The following is a 17,037-nucleotide window of genomic DNA, read 5'->3' as shown; positions in this document are numbered from 1 at the left end:
CAAAGTTTTAGAACACTTAAAACAGTGGCAAATATTTTAGGGATACATTAACATGTAGTAAAGGTACAAAAACATGCACAGGATGGGTGTTTGATGGTAGGAGAAGGAAGGGAATGGCATAAGGAAGGATACACAGAGCTTCTTCAATTGTAGCTGTGATGTATTATTTTTTAAGCCTAGAGGCAAGGAACAAAGTATTTGTTACATTTCCTTCTATATCTTTTGTGTCTAAAATATTTCACAAAAATAACTTTTAAGGAGTATCATTTATATTGGAAAAGAACAGATAAGATTTGGGGAAACATACCCGAATAACTTAATTAATGATATAGTGGCTTCTACCTCAGAAGATTTAGAATTGTAATGTAAAAATGGATCAATCTGATCATCCATCAGTTGGACAAAAATCATCAATCATTTCTATAGTATTTGATGCAATTCTAGAAAACTCCTCCCTTGTTTTTTGAGTTTTTTTGAGTTATTTGTGAATTATTTCACTTATTAGATAGTGCATTATTAATTAACAATAATGTATTAACAATAATGTAATTAATAACAATATACATAATTAAAATTAATTAACATTCATTAACAATAAAATAAATTAATTAAGAACTATTATTAACGGTACCTAGGTCAGGAAGTAATGTCTTGGAGCTTAACTTGGCAACAAATGGACACATACCTACCAAGACTCTGAGAATAACTACAAGGAAAACTTGCGGTGAAGGTTCTAAGACTTGGGATCGTTTTCAGATGAGGATCCACAAGCGACTCATTGACCTGTACAGTCCCTCTGAGATTGTCAAGCAGAGCACTTCCATCAGTATTGAGCCAGGAGTCGAGGTTGAAGTCACCATCGCAGATGCTTAAATCAACGTTTTTAATAAGTTGATAATCAGTTGTTTAAAAAGAAAAAAGAAAAAAGATCTTACCCTGAAGGGCCAAGTATGTGTCTCTGAGGAGGAAAGATTATTCAAATTATTATTCTTTTACAACTATCAAATGAAATTTTTAAAAAAATCCTTGTTTCTGATAAACAGCTTTGAATTTCTTTAAAATGGATACGTAAAGCAAATCACAATTCTCTCATGTGGGGAAGTGTTCCCAAATATCTAATTAACTTCTTTCTGAATTTCTGAGACTGAAATTTTGTGGCCTCAGTATCTCCATCTTAAGGACAATTTGGGAATCACAATATCAATTCCTTCTTATGTCATGGTCACTCTTTGGGGAAAAAGTGAGATGAATATGTGACTTGGTGTGGTCTGCTTACGATCTGACATGTAATCTCATCTTAAATCACAGGACTTGATGTTGTGATCATTTCCAAGATGTGTATGGGATTTAGTGATGCCATCACTATTGACAGGACATATTTTATCCTCTATATTCTAACGTTTACCTCCTCTCTGAAACTTCAAGATATATTCCATACCCCACATACAACGGCACCAGTTGCCCTCTTAGCTTGAGCTTCTTAGTAACATTTACAATCTATCACTAAATGGTTATGATCTGGTTCTGGTATGGAGACCAAGACTAAATTGTTGCTTCTATTTTTTTTTTAACATCTTTATTGGCGTATAATTGCTTTACAATGGTGTGTTATTTTCTGCTGTATAACAAAGTGAATCAGCTATACATATACATATATCCCCATATCTCCTCCCTCTTGCCTCTCCCTCCCACCCTCCCTATCCCACCCCTCTAGGTGGACACAAAGCACTGGTTGCTTCTATTTTTTGCCCAACTCAGCAGTTAAAAAGTCAGGGAAAATGGCTAAGAAGGAAATGTATACAAGATACAAACTGAGTCCTCTGCAAGCCACCTCTAGCTCTGCAAAGAGGAGATTCTAGACCCTTCTAGGCTTCAAACTTCATCCAGTTTTCCTTCCTGGACAGACCAGCACCAATTCAGAAAAAACACCTGCTCCTTGAAATTGAAGTGGTAAAGCCACCAACTTGCTGGAAGTATTCCAACTTCCAAAATAATGATCATTTATGATGAAGACAGTTATTAGTGGCACAAGACAGACTAAGCACACTAATTAATAGTTCGCAGACACAGTATAATTTACAAAACAAAACTTGACTCAACAAAACATCTACCAAGACTCATCTTTGAAAATATTCACAGACTGTTTAAGCTGAGAGGTGAAATAGAAATCAATCCTCTTTCCTCCTATTTTACAATAGAGGAAAAAGAATTTCAGAAAATGTGTATCACCTACCCAAGGCCATGGAGCCAGTTAATGGGAGAGCAAAGACTAAAACTAGAGTCTTTGTACAAGTGTTACTTCCTCTACCATGTTTGATTCTGAGACTAATAATGTCATTTACTTATCAGTGGCATTATTAAAGTGATGGTTCTAGAAGTGATTTCACAGCACCAGAAAGAAATGGAGAGACAGCAAACATGGAAAAAGCTAAAGGAGTCCAATATGATTAAATGATTGAGTAGGATATGTGTTATATGAGTTTTAAAGATGAAGGGAGTTACTTTGTGGGGAGAAGAAAAGAGAGAGGAAAAGAGTTTTTATAAGAATGTTCTACTTGCTCCCCTTTTCTGTGAAGGTCAGACTTATTCTACAGAGAGTTTAGCAGGAAACATTTTATTTGAACATAAAGAACTTTCGGGCTGTACTTTAAACAATGTTAATGATTATTGACAAATATCTTGGTCTTAAGGTTTTTGAAATTCAAGTGGTAACAAATTCTCAGTTGTATGTCCAGTTAGGTCCATTGAGTACTTGGCTGAATTTGCTCTCCAACTTCAGAAATTCAAGATTTAAGATTATTTCAACTTTACTAGTGGTAAAGAGAAACTGAGTGACTTAGCTAGAGAAGAGTTCATATTAGAGTTCCCCTTAGATGTAAAGAAAATCAGGTTGCTTTGTTCTCGGTTTTCTCCTGACCAGCCCGAACCTTTGCTACATCTCCACTGTATGAGGGGCTTGTGGACTGATTCAGCAAGAGGATTCCTTAATTAACATGAACACAGGGGACTGATACTGTACGGGATGGTCTCTGAGTCATCAAGTGAGTGGTAAGGATTTAGTCAGGTGTTTTATATTTTGTTCAGTTAAACTCAATAACCATCCACTGAGGACCCACTGTGTGCCAGATGCAGAGCTAAGGATATGCTTTCAAATGATATAGTCCTCACCATGATGGGGCTTCAGTCTAGTGGAACAGACAGGCCTTAAGCAAGTAATTTCAAGTGTGATGAATAGCATTAAAGGGGAGCTTGACGGGGAGAAAAACCTAGGCAAAGTCAATGTGGCTTTTACTCTAGCCTGGATGAGTCAGTTTCTGTCTCATGGGATAAAGTAACATTTTAAGTTCAGTTGCTTCTTAGAAAATAGCTATTCATTCACTTTTATAAGTAAGTACTTAGGAAAACATTTCATTGGCCTCATTTTTTATATCAATCCAAAGGAAGAATATGAATTACTAAAGGACTGTTAAAAATTTGCGGAATGATTAATTTTATACACTTAAGTAAAGAATCTTTATACACTCCCTGTATTTTATGAGGATGAAGACTAAAGCATTATATTTCTTTCTTTTTTTTTTTTTGGGTCATCATGATCCATCCTGAACCTAGTCAAAGTTTTCATTTGAAGAGGTGTTATGTGTGGTTTAGTCACATCATGGCTTGGACTTTGCCCGAGTTTCCCCAAAGAGAGACCCTCTGACAAATCTCACTCACAGGAGGTTTCTTCAGAGAAGTAGTACCAGAGACAAAAGTGGGAAATGGAGAAGAGTGAAGAATAGAAGGAAGACTTGTCCAGGGGGATGATATTGAGCTGATTACCCCTGTGGGAAACAGGCTCCTTCCTCTCAAGGGCAGCCTAGGAAACCTTGTGAGTGTGCCTTAAAATTGTCAGCGAGCCGCATTCATTCACAGGTCCCCACCCACCACAGGGAGGGTTGTCTTCTCCATCGTGGCTGAGCGGGCCCAGCAGATGTCCAATCCCTGGTGGCAGAGCAGTCCAGGACACAAAGCGAGGTGACACGAGCATCTGAGGCAAGGTGCCGTCAGGCTCCACCTGGTTGTGGCAATGTCTAGGACAAGGGACAGCACTCCCTCACAAAGCACTATTAAAAATAGTTCCTTCAAAACTATAATTTAAAAAGATATATGCACCCCTATGTTCATAACAGCACTATTTACTAAAGCCAAGACATGGAAACAACCTAAATGTCCATCAACAGAGGAATGGATAAAGAAGATGTGCTACATAGATACAATGGAATATTACTCAACCATTAAAAAGAATGAAATACTGCCATTTGCAACAACATAGGTGCAACTAGAGATTATCATACTAAGTGAAATAAGTCAGAAAGACAAATACCATATGATATCACTTATATGTGGAATCTGTAATATGACACAAGTGAACTTATCTACGAAACAGACACAGACTCAAACATAGAGAACAGACTTGTGGTTGCCAAAGGGGAGGGGGGGTGTGGGGGAGGGATGGAGTGGGAGTTTGGCATTAGAAGATGCAAACTATTATATAAAGGATGGATAAACAACAATGTCCTACTATATAGCACAGGGAACTATATTCAATATCCTGTGATAAACCATAATGGAAAAGAATACGAAAAAGAATGTATATATATGTATAGCTGAATCACTTTGCAGGAATTAATACAACATTGTAAATCAACTATACTTCAATAAAATAAATTAGAAAAATAGTTCCTTCCTTTCCACGGCTGGAGATGGGGGTGGTGGTCACAGCATCTACAGTGTCTAACAGTTCAGTTGGAAATGTAGAATTTTTCATTCTGAAGCTTCTTGGAGACAATTCCGTGAATTCAGGGTACAACATGGACCCAAGGGTGTTGCTTAGCTGTCCAATGAGTATTTGTTAGCCAGAGCTTTAGAGAATGACAGGGAATCACTTCCAAATGCTGATGTTTGTGTACTCACACCAAGATTTAGTCACGTATCTATTAGACCAATATTCTCAAGCCCCTTCCATGCGCCTCACTCATGCTGGATACTGAGGATAGAGGTTGAGTAAGACGTGATTCCTTTCCTCAAAGAGAGCTCTCAGTCAGTGGTAGAGAAAATTAAACAGACAGATAACACCCCAAATAAACTCCTAGCCATATCACAGATTTGAAGAGAGTGAGAAGAGCACAGCCACCTCTTCCTAGGGTGTTGGGGAGGATTCACAGAGGAGGGGGTTTGGGGCCAGGATTCATGGCCCCTTTGACAGTAACCTTACACTTTTTGTTTTCCTCTATACGTAGCTGTAACTTGTTGGATGCATACAGAAACGCAAGAATCAAGGTCCTAATGATTCGTATTGATTCATATTATGATGTGGCACTAATGTGTGTGAAGTCGGGACAGTTCACACTTCAGTCTTCTGAACAGAATGGTTAGATTCCATCACGCTTCTTCTGAGTTGCTAAGAACTTCATAAATTCCTCACTGTAATTTGACTTGCTTTCAGACAATAATTGTTAACTGATAAATAGGAGAATTGTCAGGTGTGGAATCAGTAGTGAGAGAAAGATAGTTTCTCTGTTGCACTTACAAAGAATCGCCGATAAGACCTCTGATCCCATTAAGGATATAAACTCTTTAGATGGAGTTGATGACAGCCCCATGGGCTGCCCGAGTCCTCACCAGCTTGACTGTTCTCAGTGCATGTTCAGCCAAAGGGGGATGAAATCAATGTAAGAATTTCATGGCCTCCAAGAAAATTACTGTTGAGAGATGACCCAATTCTTTGATTGGTGTCACCAGAAGGCAGGCCTCCTTGAGAAATAAATGTAATGACAACTACCAGCTGCTTAAATTTTCTGTATTGTATGCATTTGCTTTCAAATTGCTATAGCGTTTTAGCATAAACTACCACTTGCTCTTCACCCAGATTTGGGCTCCAGGCATTTTTAAAGCAGCAGGCAGAGGCAGGCCTGGCAAAGTAGCGAGCCACTCTGCATCTCGCAGGATGGATGACAGCATTTTTGCTTGGATCCCTTAATGATTAAGGGCTAAGAAAGCCACATGAGTTCCTTCCTCTCCGTTGTGTTCTCATTCACAAGGATCACAGATTGTGGCGTGAGCTTCTACCCTGGGACCCTGAGCTCTGTATTACCACCTTCTGTTCCTGGGCCCACACAAGTTCTTGCATTGGTGCGCTCCGGCCTTACTCATTCTCATGTCTGCACTGACGTGTGAAAACTCTTGAAAGGATCATATTTTGTTCCTGTGAAAGACCTAGATGGATGTGAAGAGAGAAAGTGGGTTATGGGAGTTGAATAGGTAAAACAGAAAGCTAGAGCAGAAGCTATACTGCTCTTTGCAAATGAATGAAATTCCATAGGATTCTTTGCTGATATGCCACCAGTGCTATATCTGGAAACCTCCGCCCTCTCCCCCTCCACTCCCCAGACCGTTATCTTTAACTGCTCTTACCTCCACCCCTGTCATTAGACAGCGAAAGATGGTTGATAGCATATTGCAAAGACATAATAACAATAGCAACAACAGAAATCTTTTAAACTGAACTCTCTACTGGGCACTTACTACGTGCCAGGCACTGTTCTTGGCAATTTTCACACATTAGCTCATTTAATTCTCACAACAGCGCTGCGGGGACATGCTATTATTCCTCCCTTTCAGATGAGGGACAGAGGCACAGAGAACTCAAGTAACTGGCCTAAGGTTATACAACTACATGTATCCCTTTCTTAGTCACCACGGTTCTGCTTGGGGTAAAGGATCAAATAAGGAAACTATATAAGGGACTGATGTTAATTCCTATTATTTCTTTGCCAAATGGAAAACTGGGGATTGGAAAGTGTTGGAGGGAGAACATCTTATGCCATTTCCAAGGGAAAGGATTTATGACATTTAGCCTCTCTAACCTGATAACATCTTTTTGGAATGTGTGAGACCCTGAGGCATCCTTGGGGAACCCCCTGTCCAGACAGGTGACATGAAGTACTTTGACATCCCAACCTGAATGCATGGCTACATGAACACTGTGGATAATATTTTTGAGAAAATTGTGAACAATAAGATCCCATCACACACCTTCTTCCTAGGGACCCACACACGGTCACACTCATCTGCAGGTAGGGGTGTTACCAGGTGCTGCAGGCAGGAGGGTCAGATAAGGTGTAAAGTCTAACAGGCACTGGGATCTCATTCTAACCCAAGGTAATTGGGACAGAGTAAGTTTGTGATTTCTACATGCCTTTGGCCCAGAGGAAAGACTTTGTTTATTTAGCTATACTGAGACCTTATCTTCCCACATTCCCACTTAGAGATGTACTCCCCATGAGGAGCCCGTGAGATGGGTGTCATCTGGAAGAACTTCTCGAAGGAGCTCCTAGGGCTTTATCATTCTTGCTATGCACCCCTGGAGACCAGTGTGCAAATGTGGGCAGTATGGAAGGTTTCCCACCGTTCAATCTGACTCTGACTGCAGGCTTAAGTTGAGTTTGCGGAATGACTTACCTGTTTACGGTAGCCAAGAGTTGAGTATAACATGGTAGAGCATTGGGTGACCTCCCTAAAAGGCAGCCGCACAACTGGGCCCTTCACGGTCCTTTGGGGAGCTCCACGGGGAAAGCGATAGAGCTTAGCTGGCTGGCACTGGGCGGTTGGCAGTGGAGGCTGGGCACTGATGCCCGCCTGCTGACCAGCAGCCTGAAGCGGAAATGGTGCAAGTCCACGCTCTGTGCTTGCATGCCTCGTGTGTGTGCTTCGTGCATTTGGGAAGAGGCAGCCCCACATCATAAAACCTCCCTGAAAGCCACCGAGGTACCTCTTTAAGAAACGTAATGGACTGTACTGAAAGCCTAACTTTGACTGATGTGAGGTTTGGGATTCTACCCAGGTAAGAATCCATGCAGCAAGGAAACCAGAGAAGGCGGATGACCCAGAGTAGGGCCAAACTGTTTACCAGCAGATGTGTTTTTGAAAATCTTCCTTAACTGGTCATGGCAGCGGAAAATATCCTGCTGTTAAACGCATCTGCAATCCGCTGCTCTCCCAGTCCACCTACAAAAGTTTTGACCTTTAAAGAAATGATGGAGAAGCTGGTGATTTTTTTCTATGGCATTGAAGCTCAGTCTATTTTAGGCTCCAAGGCAATTGCAGCCCTCTTTGCTCCCTATTTCGCATCACTTTTAAGTCTTGTCCTGGCCACTATGAACCCTTCAGCACTTCTCTTTGTGCAGTCACTCGAGTCAAGATCTGTGATTTGCAGATGACATGTACATTTCTTGGCTGATGGTTGCTGAAGCAGTTTGCAAACCTAAGCCTGTTAAGGGGTGGGGGGGTGGGGTGGCGAAAGAGCAGATTGCAATTGAAAAACTGTAATGCCACCTTAAATTTCTATTTTCATGCAAATATATAACTGCTTTCTCATTATTTTGATTGAAGGAAAGGTAGCTCAGTATTCCTGTTAGCATGAATTACCATATTCATGATTTTGATGACCAAACAATTGGCTGATTTCTGTTGTTTGTCACTCCTAGGAGAGTGCAGTACTTTAGAAACCTGGGTAGGGGAAAGGTGTTATTAAAAATAGTCTTTCACCCCCGGAATGTCGAAACACAAAGATAAAATCTTAGGTTCCTCTCATTATGACAATCTGTTACAAGGTTGCATCAAATGACACTCAGCTTCCTGAGCTTTAGAACAATGATAGCTGTATTTTGGATCATCTTTCGTGCGTATATCTACAAAATATGTAAACTACCAAATCTATGAGAAGAGTTACTTCGGTGTCATTTATTGAAATATTCACTCACTTAAAAAAGACCATCTTAATTAAAAATAACCCTTATTTGATTTTTAAGCAGACATGACATATGTATAAATATAATGTGATCTGAAACACACATTAATGAGATTTCCATCAGAAGGATTACTAAGGTTCTGTGTTCAGACACCGAGAAAAACCAAATGGGTGTGTCAAGCCCCCATTCCTAATCTTCAAAAGCAAATTTATTGAAGTGTCTCTGTTTTGCCACACACCCTAACATCTGCATATGGGCCCAGATTCCTAATCCTGTCACACTATGAGGCTGCAGATTAAGAGAATGTATAAACAATGCCTCTGTCGCTACACATAAATATAGACTGCTAAATCAAGTGCGGGCAGGCTTTGTGACAGAGACTCCTTATCTTAGGCAGACTTTGCACTAAACATTGTTCAAATCCTAAAAAAAATTAAAAACAAAACAAAATAAAACAGTGGTAGCCTCTGATATTTTTCTCCCTTTATCTAATTCAAAGGAGGTTCATTGTAAGTAGAAACTACAATATAAAGGTTTCAATAACAAATAGGAAGCAAAGAAAAGGAATTAACATATAAAGAACACTCCATCATGTATTAGATGCTTAACATACATTATTCCAGTTCATGAGAAATCAATAAAATAAGTATTCATTGAGGTTTCACATTTCAGTGCTCTATACTGAAATTATACTACCTCAATGGTTTCTACGTATCTGTCCCCTTTACCCCTTTACTACTGTTAAAACATTATGTTAGATATGAGAATTTTTGTGAAGGAGTCCCTGAGACCTTTGCAAGTCCCCAAATCCATAAAACTTCTACAAGGAACCAAGTAGAGAATAAAGTCAAGGGATCGAGTTAAATGACTCAGTCCTGTCTCCTAGTTCAGGCAGTTCAGATTCATGTCTCAGCAAAATTACAAATTACTATATGTTATGGGCTTTTAAGTACACAGGGTCATTTAAGTACATTCAAAACCATGAATCTTAAATCCACAATTGCCAAGAGCTTATTGTACTACCCGTGTCAGCATGGTACTCGATTGTTATTTTCAGTGACAATGAAAATAGCTTCCATTTAAATTAACCACCACAAGCTTTTACAGGATTTCAAATTTCTGACTACTCTATATTTTGTTTTGCCTTTTGAATTCTATTTGCTCAAAGCCAACATAAGGTAAAATCTACATGTCTTGATGGCTCCTTAGAGAAATTGCAGAAAAATCATTAGGACAACGACATTCACAGAGCACGGAACAAAGGCTGAGATGTGTCCCCTTGTAACTTTCCAGAACAAGCAACTGTAGAAAATATGATTGTATTTTCAAAAGCGTATAAATCAGCCATTTAAATTGTGAAATGTAAGTCACAGTTCTATTGATTTTGTTACTGGGTGAAAAATCACAAATTTTCCATTCTTCAAGCAAAGAAAAGTATGATCACTTTGGGCTGCCACTACCATTGATAACGTCTACCTGGCTTGAGTCATGTTTGCTTTCTACAGAAACTTGTGTGTTCATGTCAATATCTGCAGAATTTAGAGTTGCTCAGAACACTGATTTTTAAAATTCTAGTTCAATTCTCTCAGTCTACAATTGGGTTCTGTTTGTGGTAACAGTGATCATTCAAACGTATGTCCAAATAAAAGCCTGTCTTTTGTTATCTTTGAGATTAGTCACACAGCAACTACCTCTTTAATAGCCTTGTCTAAACCTCCTGCTCTATATGCTTCCCTCCCCGTCTCCCCCACTCGGTCACCTTTTCCTTCACATGGCTCTGAATTCCTGGGAGAGGCCTGAAAGCAGTCCTAAATGTCTCAGGGCTATGAACACCAACCAAATACAATGCTTCAGACCATCAGCAGTGATTCATGGGCCCTTACGAAAGCCCCATATGTCAGTTGCTACATAAATGCTCAGTGTCTTTTATCACAAAGCTCAACAACATACCCAGAACAGAATGCAAAAAGAGTACACACATCCCGTTTTATAAGGCCCACGGTGGGGAGGCTCTCGTATGCTTGCCCCAGACACTTCGTCTGCTACCGTAACTAAGACAGGGCTGCTCTGCCCTCCGTGTTTGGTTGGATAGTGGGTTGAGATGACCCGGAATGGTAGGATTGGGGATAGAATGGTTTAAAACAGCAGAAATGTCCCCTGGGACAGAAATCAACATCAGCCCTGAACAGAGACCTGATCCTGGCTGGATTCTCTTGCGTAGAAGTTACACCAATGCAGCGATTTACTTGTTCTCCATGAGAGTTAACATAAGCTGCTTCCAGTGGTGTTCAAAGTGCTCAACCCGACAGCGTGGGCTTTTGGGAATTGGAGAGTTCTCCTCTTCCTGTGTTCTTACGTATATGTCATTTGCTGTAAAAGTCAGAGTTCAAGCTGGTCACTTTTACATGAATGAGTTCATGTGCCTAATACCTAAATCCCACATATCCTTCTTATTCTTATTCTTCTATTATTATTTTTTCTTTTTTTGCCCCAGGACAGTAAATAGAAGCTCAGAGAAGTAAAGAGGCTAACCCTGAGTGCAAAGGACTTGAAAGATTGCAGTCCCAGGTACCTGCTTTCCTAGGCCAGAGAAATATAAGCACAGTCTTGTAGACAGAATATCTTTGGCCTTTAGAAAAATAACTCTAGCTGGAAAACGTGGTTGTCTTCCTCTATATAAATCCATATCATAGCCATATATTAAAAGAATGTATTTCACAAAAAATCATCCTATTTATAAAAGGGATTTTCATAGGCAAGAAGGACTAAGTAAATTAGAAATTGGTTATATCTTTGGTTATCTTTCTAAGTTCCTTTGAACATCAAGCTTGTGAGCATGGACTCATCTGCATGACTAGCTTAACTAATTTATCTGATTTTAAGGTCTACATCTGCAGAAAATTAGATCAGAAGTGTTTCTTGTTTCAAATTCCATTTTCCTCTGGAAATAACTAATCACAAGGGTTTACACAAGTTAAATAAATGTAACCAAATATACTCGTACTTCCTGAAACTGTGAATGATCTGGTGATACTGAGGAAGCAATTACAATCTTAATTGGCATCAAATGATTGGAAATTAGTTTCATGGTAAATATTCATTCTCTCTGTTATCAAATCTATTATTTGCATTAGAGATATGACATTTAGGCTTGTAGAAGGAGCCCAATTTCATTTGTTTTCCTAGAGCATTTTAATTGAGGATTAGAAACCAATCTTTTGTAGAGAATGCATAGGAGAATTTTGCTGTTTTGATCAGATAACATCAAAACAAATGCCAAGCATTACCTATTTTTAATGTTAAGGTTCCCTGAATAAAAATTAGTCTCAGTTGTTCAAGTGCCATTTGAGTGAGATCCAAAATAAAAAAAGTCAAGTTCAGTGAAAAATTTGATCAAGGCAGTGTTTGGTTATCAATTGCTGTATAACTAACATCCTAAAACTAAGTCACTTGAAATCATTATTTATTATTTATTATTTCTCATGGTTCTGTGAGTTGATTGGGCTCAGCTAGGTGGTTTTCACTTGGAATTTCTCTCAGGATTGCAGCTGGGGTTGGAGTCATCTGAAGAACTGGGTTGATATCTAAAATGGATTCTTTCCTCCCACATGTCATTTGGGATGGATGGAACAGCTGGGGGCTGGCTGGGCTTCCCTCTACACGTGGCTAACTTGGGTTCCTCACAGCATGGGGGTTTCAGGGCAGTCAGGTTCTTACATGGAAGCTGGCTTCTCCCAGAGTGAACATTCCAAGAGAGTCAGACAGAAGTCGTAAGGTATCTAGTAGCCTAGCCTAGGAGTCCAAGCAGCATCACTTCTGCTCTGTCCTACCAGTCAAAGCAGTCACATGCTAGTTCAGAATCAGTGGGGTGGAGGAACAAACGTCAACTCTAGATGGAGGAATGACATGTCCATATAGAGAGGGGAGGAATTGGTGGTGGTCATCTTGAAGACAAAGTATCACAAAGAAAGCAAACAATATTCATACTTATGTCTATCAGATTATTTTGGAGGATATTCCCACTTAGTTTCTCCATATAGAACATGTGGATATTCAAAACAAACAGATATATTAGTGAAGGCCAAATGTTGGGGGAAATTTCTGTAATCTGCAAGTTCCCAGTGAGGGCATGACATTTCCATTCCTCTCTACAGGAGGGAAAAATAAGGGAGAGTTTCCAGCCTTTCACCACAAACTCCCTCAATCCTCCCCTTGGGAAAAGGAGAGATTTATGTGGGAGGGTGTTTAGAAGAATTAGTTGAGCTGGTGAGACTCAGCCTCTGTTGGCTTTTCGTTCCCCCATTTATAGGTGGCCTGCAGTGCCGCTTGGCAAGGACTAAAGGGCAGTTCTGCCCAATTCAGGGCTGGGGTGTTGGGCCCTCACGTCTGTGATACATTCTCTAGTCCAGGGACTCACTGACTCTGATACCTGATTTCTCCATCTTGGTTCACATCTTGGGGGTTATTTGTAGTCCCCAGCTCCAACAGTAAGATTCTCAAACACTCATTCCTTCTCAAAACAATTTCTGGGGATAAAATTTTAGTTGAAGAGCACCCTTTCTTCCCGCTACTGTCTGTTGGGCGTTCATTTTGTGTCAGGCACTGTTCAATGTTTTACATTTCTTAGCTGGTTTAATCTTCACAGCAACTCTGTGGAATAGATATTGTCTCCACATTTTTCAGGTTAGGAATCTGAGGCCCAGGGTCACACAGTGGTCATGTGGCAACACAAGGTTTTGAGACCAGGTGGCCGACCTTCGAAACCTGTGTTGTAACCACTATCCTGCCCTGCATCATAAACCAGCTCCATACATGCTTTCATTCATGTGTATTTTCTGACTGATGATATTTTCATGTGACTTCTGTGTTTCAGAAAGTTTTTATATCAAATGATGACAATGATAATAATATTAATACATATTGTGCACTTCCTATGCACCAGGCATGATGCTACAGATTTCCAAGGATGAACTCATTTAATCTGCACAGTAATCCTGTGACTTAGGTACTACTAGTGCTTGGTGTTTTTTTTTTGTTTTTGAATTTTATTTTATTTATTTTTTTATACAGCAGATTCTTATTAATCATCCATTTTATACATATTAGTGTATACATGTCAATCCCAATCTCCCAATTCATCACACCACCACCTCCACCCCCTGTGGCTTTCCCCCCTTGGTGTCCATACGTTTGAGTGCTTGGCTTTTACAAATAAGGAAACTAGGCACAGCAGGTCCAAGGTCATGCTGGAGGACGCTGGGAAGAATGGTTTCTGGGATACGGGAAAGTTCTCTTGCACCTCAGTGTCTTCTCTACTTGTTTGCTGATGTCTGATGCTCCTCATTGGAAGACACAGCGTAGAAAGAAAGCTTAATATTTATATACACACTGAAAGGTATGGCATTGACTTAACACCTCACTACAGGTATCAGGAATGCAGTCTCAAGAGTAGGTTCTGATGGGGTGATAGGCAAGGTATTCTGGGGCAGGGGATACCCTGAGAAAGGAGGCATCACAAAGGGACGGGAGAAAATAAGACATAAATGAGGAGATGCTGATTTCCTTCCACTCCAAATCTTTCCAGAGAAGGCCCTTTTCATATTACATTCTTACCCAGTAACTCATCCTTTCCCTAGAATTCTTGAAAGCAGGAGCTATTGAGAAAGTAGCCTGTCTGAAAGTATATTTCCTGCTGTTTATCTGCTTCCAGAACTGGCTGAAGTTTACTTTTTGGTACTCCAGAGACCTAGCTTCCTCTTGCCTTCTTCCAGTGTGGTCTATTTAATCTCCTGTTGTGTGGGAAATTATGTTCAAAATCTCCGTGATCCTCTGTCCATAGTAAGTTATGCATGTAGTGACAAGTACATGCCACAAGGTCTTGAGATTATATCTGCAATGTGTTGCTGCCGACTGTTGATCAAGATAGGCTGGAAGAAAAACATTATTTTCAGGTGTGAAAAACCATCACCTTTATCAAATAATTTTTCTTGCATTTTTCCCAAGACGTTGTAGCCTATTTAAACTTGGGAGGTTAAGTTTGTAGCATTCATTATGACTGAAAATTTAGTTCACACAATCATGATGCTCTCTTTATTAGGTGTTACTGTTAAACAATATTAAAATAAACACAATGTGGCTGGCCTTTTGTAAGCTACACAGCATGTTTACTTCTTTGCCTGGTTTCTTAATTGCATTTATTCATCTTTCCAACTACCAGTGCCATGGCCACCCACAATATTTGCTATTTGGGGGCTTGTGGTTTACATTTTATATTGTCCAATGATGGCCTTTGATGGAGGGCATCTTATTTGAGTGGTTTGTAGTGTGTTGTGGTCTGAATTCTTGGCTGGCGGTTTGTCACAATCCCAGCTCTTGTCTCTGCATTCTATCTTTAGAAATGGAGGACGGTGGCTCTTTAAAACTCATTTAATTAAGAATCCCATGACAGTAGCGGAGAGAGACTATGGAAACACCAAAGTGTACCTCTCAGCTTTTTAAAATCATGTGGAGGATCATGAAAATGATTGAAGGCGAAGTGTTCAAAGAAGCCCACTGTGAGATTAAAGACACTATGCCTGGTTATTTAAAAACAATGGAAAAGGTAAACTTCCTTACTCATCTTGTTCCAAAAAACTGGAACAGATTGAGTTGTCCAGACCCAGTTTTAGGAGCAACGCCAAACACTGATCGAGGCAATCTCAGTATCTTTAAGATTTTTAAAAAATGTACAAGCAATATTGAGGACAAATTTGAGTGCAGGAAAATTACACATAATCCCATTGCCCTAAGACCCATTTTTGCACATTAATCATCTTTGTCCCTACATAGATCAATGTTTACTTTCATAGTTACCGTCATAGAATATATTCTATTCTCTAGGCTTTTATCTTTTAACATTGCATGTGATACATTGTTCCATGTCACCATCTGTATCAAAATTTGTTTAATAAGTTCCATGTTATTGTTTTCACAGAAGGAAACATGCACAATACCTCACTTATTTTTACTGTTGAATAATAACTTTAGAAGGAGTTTTCATAGGTGAGGTTATTGGTTCAAACTGTATGAACATTTTAATGGTCCTTAATAACTCGCCATATTGTTTTCCAAGGAGGTGCAGGACTTGTACATGCCACTCCAACAGAATGAGAGCAGTATTTAATTTCAATATAACAGTGGATGCTACCATTGTTATGATATTTTCCCCTGTAATGGAGACCCTGAAAAATTTAAACCAAACCCAACTGATTATCATCTTTCAGGAGCTGCTGCTGAGCCAACACCTTGGTATCTTTGTTCTTGGGAAGAAACGAGCTAAGGAGGAAGAACCAGCTAAAATGACCACTGGACAATTTTTGCTCACTGGATCCACCGGGTGAGAGGCTTTTCAGAGTGGCTCATGGTATCTTCTGGCAAGGCGCCAACCGTACCAGTGCTACTTCAGGCCGCAGGCTGGGAAGACAGGTACAGTCTTGTCGGTGTCAAGGAAGAACATGGGTAGCAGGAGACCTAAGAGTGAATGAAAATTGAATTATCTGTACTTCTAGGACTTGTCTATTGAGAAACAGCAGTGCTGGCAACCATTTACTACCAACAAGAGGCAGTTCCAAGAGAAGAATATAAAATATGCTCTGCTCAACCCCAAGGAACTCAGAGTGTCTCACAATGGCCAATTTATTATTTTTACCCTGTCCAGTGACATGGAAGGATGCATCAGGGAGCTGCTAGCCTCTGCGATGAATAACTTAAGTCAGGCTGCAACATGTGAAATAATTCAGCTGACCAGGATTTATAACACTAGCTGGATTTTTCGCTTTCTTTGGGGTTCATGAAGCATGGTGTTGTGAGATACCACAGGAGTCCCGTGATGAAGTTACATATCTATTTCTCTTCCTTATTTTTATTTTTTGGTATTTTCATATTATTTTATTGCCTAGTTCAGATGTCTTTCTAAGCAGGGTCCGGTCTCTTAGGGGACTCATCTCTTCTGACTTTGAAAATTAGAACCACAGATGGATCAGACTTCTAAATACTCTGTTTTTATACTCCCTTCTTCACATATCTAGTCCCAGATGGTTTTGACTGCCTGCTGCTGTGTGGACTGTGTTTAGGCTGCAATTTATTTTGCTCAATTATTTATGTGCACTTGCCCAAATAAGAGGGTAGCAATGTAGCACAGGCGTACAATTCAGTCCATCTCATTCCCCAGGTCCTATGCCAGTTTGCAGGATGGCTGTCTAGATTTGCA

This window comes from Eubalaena glacialis, chromosome 3, assembly GCF_028564815.1.
Source record: "Eubalaena glacialis isolate mEubGla1 chromosome 3, mEubGla1.1.hap2.+ XY, whole genome shotgun sequence".
Lineage (NCBI taxonomy): Eukaryota > Metazoa > Chordata > Mammalia > Artiodactyla > Balaenidae > Eubalaena > Eubalaena glacialis.
Note: the sequence above shows the minus strand (reverse complement) of the source record.